The 7,331-nt window shown below is 44.7% G+C and overlaps 1 protein-coding gene across 1 annotated transcript in view; it reads right to left on the bottom strand.

The window, feature by feature from the left end:
* Positions 1-6,977, bottom strand: part of LOC123511041 — a 57,942-nt gene extending 50,965 nt beyond the window's left edge. Inside the window, exon 1 of the mRNA XM_045266656.1 lies at positions 6,786-6,977. The gene's annotated coding sequence lies outside the window, so the exon portion shown is untranslated. The remainder of the gene's footprint in view (positions 1-6,785) is intronic.
* Between the last annotated feature and the right edge of the window lie 354 nt (positions 6,978-7,331).

Raw genomic sequence — 7,331 nt, 5'->3', positions numbered from 1 at the left:
AAGGTAAAAACTTGTCATATCTTTACCCGAAGGAGAAGGAGGAGGAGGAGGAGGAGGAGGAGGAGGAGGAGGAGGAGGAGGAGGAGGAGGAGGAGGAAGAAGAGGAGGAGGAGGAGGAAGGACAAGTGTGTGGACGATGTTTAAGGAGAGAGAGAGAGAGAGAGAGAGAGAGAGAGAGAGAGAGAGAGAGAGAGAGAGAGAGAGAGAGAGAGAGAGAGAGAGACCAATGAAGTCTACAGAGTAAAAATTAGGAGACACGAAGAGGAAGGGGTGGAGGCAGGGAGGGGAGGAAGGAAGGCTTGGAAGGAAGCAAGGGAAGGAAGGAGGGAGAGTGAGGGAAGTAAGGAGGGAGGGAGGGAGAGCTGAGGAAGAATGGGAGACAACTGGCGAGGAAAGGAGAGAGTCTGTTGAAGAATAAAAACAGAAGAGAGAAGAAAAAACGAAGATGAAGAGAACAGAGACTGGAGAAAGTGATAAAGGAGGCGAAGGAGAGAAGGGAAGAAGAGAAGGAGAGAGAAAAAAAAAGAAGAGAAAGTGGAACATGAAACCGAGTAATACAAAAGCATGCGAATAAAGAAATGAAAGAAAATAGATGAGAAGGATAGGGAAGAAAAGAGAGGTGGGAGAGAGGAGGATTTTTTAGGGATATGAGAAGGAATGAGAGACAAATTGAAGGAAATAGAAGGAAAGGATCACAGACGGATGATTAAGACAAACGAGAGAAGGGCAAGATAATGAAGAAATATCCAAGAGGAGAAGAGAAATACACGATAAACGAAGAAAAGGAAAATAAAATAGAAATGAAAAAGGAGAGAATGCGGAGGCACGGGTTGGAGTAAGTACGAAAGAAAGAAAATAAGGGAGAGAAACAAAAGGGATAAAAGAAAAAAAGTGAATGATGTAGTAAGGAGACGGAAAATAAAGAAAAGGGACACAGATAAATAAAAAAAGGAAATATAGATGATTACAACCATTTCTTTATAAGGTGAATCATTGCCTTTTTCCCTTTCCCATTTTGCAGGACCCTTTTCACCCTTACAGCCACGCCCCTCGCCCTCGTGGCCACGCCTCTTTATTGCTTACCCCTAAAACTTTTACTTTCACCCTTAACCCTAACCTCAGCTCACCCTTTAACACCCCGACACCCTTAAAACGCACATTCTTCTATGCCTTAAGTCAACACACTTATCCCACTCTTTCCTGAAACTCCTGACATTACCTAATACTGCCTCATACTTCTTTTCATATGTTCTTGACACTTTCTGACATCTTTTCCTAATCCTTGATACTCTTACTTGGCCATTGTAACTCCTCTTAGTCTCCAGTCCTTGTCACAGTTACCAGTTTCTCCCTGATATCTCCTGACATTTGTTTTCTAATTCCTGATGTTCTGACACGTTCCTCCTGACTCCTGATACTTTTTAATCTCTCATATGCTTACCTGTCTCTACTGTAACCTTCCTGACACGTTCTACCGTCTACCTGACACCCTTATAACATATTTCCCTAATACCTGATACCATTTCTAGCCTTCTCTGACATCTGTCGTGTTCCTGACTTGCATAGAATTCCCAATCAACTCCTGACGTCTCACACTTTCTTGCATCCTGACACAGTAATTACTGACACTCCCTGATACTTGCTGACACCTCCCGAACATGTCTCTTGATACCTCCTGACGTCCCCTGGTACCTGGTGACACTTTCCAAACTCGTCCCCAAATGCCTCCTGACACCTGCTGACGGGCACTGATACCTCCGGACGCCACACCGCAACACTGCATCAGATACCCTTTAACAGGTAGAAAGCGAACCAGGAACCTTAAAAACTAGCGTAGTATTTTATTGTTATGCCCTAGGCGGAACACACACACATACCCTTCCTCTCTCTCTCTCTCTCTCTCTCTCTCTCTCTCTCTCTCTCTCTCTCTTGGCCGTGAGAAGCTCAAAGGAAGACTGGCATGTATTTTTTTTGTGTGTGTGTGTGTGTGTGTGTGTGTGTGTGTGTGTGTGTGTGTGTCGTTGCTAGCTTGTTGGTCTTCCTGCATGAAGGACAGAGAGAGAGAGAGAGAGAGAGAGAGAGAGAGAGAGAGAGAGAGAGAGAGAGAGAGAGAGAGAGAGAGAGAGAGAGAGAGAGAGAGCAAAGAAAGAAGGAATGAAGGGAGGAAGAAAAGGAGCGAGGAAAAGGGAAGGAAGGGGAAGAAGGACAGATGGAAGGACAAGAAATAAATATAAAAACGATAATAAAGACGGTATAGTAAAATAAGGAAAAGGCTCATAATAGATAAATAAAAAAAAATCAAATAAATAAACTCGAAACGATACACTAAAAGAAATTGTAAAAGAAGTTAATGAAAGTAGCAATTACTGTAGACTGGAAAGAAGAGGACAGGAAAGAGGTCGTAGATTGGAGTGAAGTTATAATGGGAATGGCTGTACAGTACTTAGGATGAAATTGTAGTTGACTGGAATGAAGCAATGGACAGGAATAGTTGTAGTTTGGAACCCTAAAGATTGAAATTAAGTTGTAGATTGAAACTGCTACAGACTGAAATGATTGTAGATTGAAATTGTGGTACTCGTGGACTGGAACTGCTGTAGATTAGAACCGTTGTAGATTGGAGCTGTTATGGATTAGAACTATTAAGGGTTGGAAATGTTGTAGATTGGAACTGTTTTCCTATTCATCTTGTTTACTATTTGATGATTCATACAACTTCAGAAACTCATGTAGGGATTAAAATGGTGAAGACTCTAGCCATCAATCTTCTCACCTCCATAGACTTTTCCTAACGTCAATAAAATCGTCTAATCATACACAAAACTCATGGTAGAAATACGTTCCAGTACTGAAGGGGTTAAGGGTTGGAATTGTTGTAGATTAGGATTATTGAAGACTGAAGCGATTAGAGATTAGAAGCATTGTAGATTGGAACCGTTGTAGCTCAGGACAGTTATGCACAAAAACTATCGTAAATGAAAGTCTTTATAGACTAGAATTGCTGTAGATTAAAAGTGACGGAAAGTAGCACGAGGCTGAGGAGAGCAGAAGTGTACATAGTTGCAGCCAAGGCCTTGCTCACCCCAATCACACACCGCCGCCTGCCTTAACATGTGATTCGTACCCACTTGAACCCTCCCACTATTGGCTTCTGCCTGGCCAATCACAGAGCCACAACGTATTGCCAGGCCTCCTCCTATTGGTCAGTAAGGGGGGAGGAGGGGAAGGCACTCTTGTGATGGCAGGGCACGTCTGGGAAGGGGTGAAAGGGGGGTGAAAGGGATTGGGGGGAGGGTGATTGGGGTTTGGGGGTGTGCATTTAGTGGGGGAAGGGCAGAGCAGAAGCCTGAGTGTTTTATGTAGTGGTGGTGGCGGTGGTGGTGATTGTGGTGGTGAATTTAGAAATGATGTCCTCCCTTCCTTCCCTTCCCTCTCTCCCATCCTTCCACTTCCCTCCCTCTACCTCCCTTCCTACTTCTCTTCCTCCCTCCCTCCTTCCCTCCAGGTAACCTCTTACCTGTCCAATCTGACCATTTGTCTGATTTCTGTCTGTAGGTCTCTCTCTCTCTCTCTCTCTCTCTCTCTCTCTCTCTCTCTCTCTCTCTCTCTCTCTCTCTCTCTGACATACACACAGATTACATAATTTATGCAAACATCACAGCATGTGTGTGTGTGTGTGTGTGTGTGTGTGTGTGTGTGTGTGTGTGTGTGTGTGTGTGTAATCCCAGGCCACGATCTAGGACTCCAGTAATCCGTCCCTGGCGCCGTGGGGAGAGAAAAGGAGGCGAGGGCGAGGGAGAGGGTGGGTCAGAGGGAGAGGGAGAGAGAGAGATAAGATATAGGGCAGGGGAAAGGGAAAGGAGGGAGGGAAGGAGGGAGGGCGGACGCAAGGAAAATCAGAAATTGGATGAATGTGTGTGTGTGTGTGTGTGTGTGTGTGTGTGTGTGTGTGTGTGTGTGTGTGTGTGTGTGTGTGTGTGTGTGTGTGAACTAAATCAGCAAAAATATAACTAAAACAATGATGATGACAATAATAACAATAATAATAATAATAATAATAATAATAATAATAATAATAATAATAATAATAATAATAATAATAATAATAATAATAATAATAATAACAATAACAATAATAGCAATAACAATAATAACTATAATTTTACCTAACAGCACCGCGGCACATTAGTACACACATAACGCACATACGATACTTTCACACATGAATAATCACCACATAACACACACACACACACACACACACACACACACACACACACACACAGATGCATCAGGTGATCCTCCCAGTTGCACATGACAAGATCTGCATAACACATTGATTCCTTAACTGCCTCCTCCTCCTCCTCCTCCTCCTCCTCCTCCTCCTCCTCCTCATCATCATCATCATCATCATCATCATCCTCGTTCTTCTTCTCCTCTGTTCTCGTGATCATTTCTCCTCCTATTCCTTTTCTTCCTCTTCCTCTATCCCTCCCTCCCTTCTAATATTCAAGGTCAACGCTAAACCTTCTTAAATCCCACGTCTTCCCTCCTCCTCCTCCTCTTCCTCCTCCTCCATCACACCTCGAGCAGGTAATCTTCATAACAATAACAATAATGCGACAGTGATAGGTGAGAGAGAGAGAGAGAGAGAGAGAGAGAGAGAGAGAGAGAGAGAGAGAGAGAGAGAGAGAGAGAGAGGCGTAACAAAAGGATGAGAATTAGGTACACGAGTATAAAGGGAACTGATAAATCAACGTTGACAAAAAGGAAGAAAGAAAAAGATATACTGCAGCTAAGAATTCAAAGTATGTGGACTGGTAATTTACTACCACTACTGCTACTGCTGCTGCTGCTGCTACTACTACTGCTACTACTATTTCTGCCCGTTCTTCTACTACATACTCAAGATTCCTGTGTAACTCTGACAAAAGAGAACAGTTTTCCAAGACATTTCCAGGACAAATAACCTGTTTTCCTAGAGTACTCTACGTCCTTCTGCCGACAAAAAGAATCCCTTGCAATCTGCTTAGACCAAAAGAGGATTAATCTTCATTTAGGCAAACCGATTGTGACAAATTACTGTGGTTGCCTTCCCTCACAGCAGCAACATTGGAGTGTGATATGCTGCGTTACACCCACGAGAACAGACTTGAATGAATCTGGGTACAAGTGGGCGTACAGGCTTATTATAGTGGTTATGCCTCAAGATTATACAGTACAGGGAATTTTATTTAGTGTAGTACATTGTACGCTGCGCCAGTAATGTAGCTGTGGAGGGACGGGATCTCAGACGCGTCACGGCGAAAGGAGATCACGAGTTAGTCACGTTACGGAAAACGTTACGGAAAGCACCTGTTTGACTTACTGCAACAAGAAAGAATGAATGAACAAAAAAAGCAAATTAATAAATGAGTAATTGGATAGGTAAATATTCGTAATAACAATAAAATGCTAGAAAACAAGTAAAAAGATGCAACACAAGTAGACACCTCATGCTTCGTCTTTGAATCGCTGTAATTAAAAGAGAGAGAGAGAGAGAGAGAGAGAGAGAGAGAGAGAGAGAGAGAGAGAGAGAGAGAGAGAGAGAGAGAGAATGATATATGGCGAGGCAGAGGACACCAATCCGACTTCTGAAAAGCATACAGCAACCATTATCATCACCACCACCACCACCACCACCACCACTGCCATCACCGCTAACACCCAATTGTTGCTAATATAACCACGACCTAAATCCCTGTTATCTGAGCTTGCTGTGGTCACAATCATGCTAATATGTTTCCCAGATGTCCGTTCTCTCGCGGGGCGGCGCCTGCTGCCCTAAAGAACTCCGTCACGGACACCCGCTGGGGACACTCGGCGCCTGGTTATAAAATGATTTATTACGTCTTTTTTTCCTACACATTATTACACAGGTTTTCATGGCGAACAAAGGGTCAGGCTGCTATCCTATGATAATAATAATAACTGCTGCGATAATAACAATACAAGATAACATTTTTTATCACTATTTCTTCGTCTACTATTAATTTAACAATAATTACGAAAACAACAACAACACACACACACACACACACACACACACACACACACACACACACACACGTACACACACACACACACACATACGAAAATCAAATATCTTGCTACACCCTCGCGGAGAAATCCGGTTTATTTATGAGCACATTAATACAAGAATATTACACACACACACACACACACACACACACACACACACACACACACACGAGACCGTCCCTCGCGCAGGACTGTTCTGTGTTTACTCAAGGAGAGGAGGAAAAGAATGAGGAGGAGGAAGTTTGCTTCGCACAGAGGTGAGAGAACCGTAAATCACGCGAGAGAGAGAGAGAGAGAGAGAGAGAGAGAGAGAGAGAGAGAGAGAGAGAGAGAGAGAGAGAGAGAGAGAATGCCATGATAAGACTAGAAGAGAGAGCATCACAATTAGACAGTTTAGGAGACTAGAGAAAGTGGTGTGGGTGGGAAGTAGACGGGCAGGGAAGGGCAGCAGCAGCAGCAGCAGCAGCAGCAGACGCCTCCTCACACAGCCCACAACCCAGCTCGCGAAAACGAAAACAAACACGAAACAAAAGACACGGCAAACAATGGGTACAGAGACAAACAGACACACGAACACACAAATGTCGATGCTGGGATGAAAAAATAAGCACCAAATGTGACTGACACTGTTGCACCACTGGAGGGAATAGTAGGAACAGTGTTAATGGTGATAACTGCTGGTGAGACAGTGGATTTTAACTCACTCGTAAGTAGGGAGGTGAGGCGGCTTGGTTTGGTGTGCGGGATGGTGTTTCTGTAAGGAGATCCACGGGAAACAAAGGGAGGTAAGCCCCGGGAGATGATCCTTGGACACTCCCACTGACGTTGAGGATTATGAGGGCACTACCTCCTTCCTCCTCCACTGAACACACTACACTGCCTGACCAACTCTACTATCACCAGTCACCAGTCACCACCACCACCACCACTACCACTGCCATCCCGACCCTGCCCAGTACCCGCCCAACTCCTCCTCCTTCTCCTCCTCCTCCTCCTCCTCCTCCTCCTCCTCCTCCTCCTCCTTCACCACTACCACCCAACCCATCCTACCCTCCTCCTTCTCCTCCTCTTCCTCCTTCTCCTCCCACTACTACTATGCCATCCTATTCTACCAACCCATCTCCCTCCTCCTCCCTCTCCTCCTCCTGTCCACCACACCAAACACCACATCCCTCCCTGTCTAGCCCCTCCTCCTCCTCCTCCTCCTCCTCCTCCTCCTCCTCCTCCTCCTCCTCCTCCTCCTCCTCCTC

Source organism: Portunus trituberculatus, chromosome 31, assembly GCF_017591435.1.
Source record: "Portunus trituberculatus isolate SZX2019 chromosome 31, ASM1759143v1, whole genome shotgun sequence".
Taxonomy (NCBI): Eukaryota; Metazoa; Arthropoda; class Malacostraca; order Decapoda; family Portunidae; genus Portunus; species Portunus trituberculatus.
The sequence above is the reverse complement of the archived record's forward strand: the minus strand, read 5'-3'. Positions and strand labels throughout refer to the sequence as shown.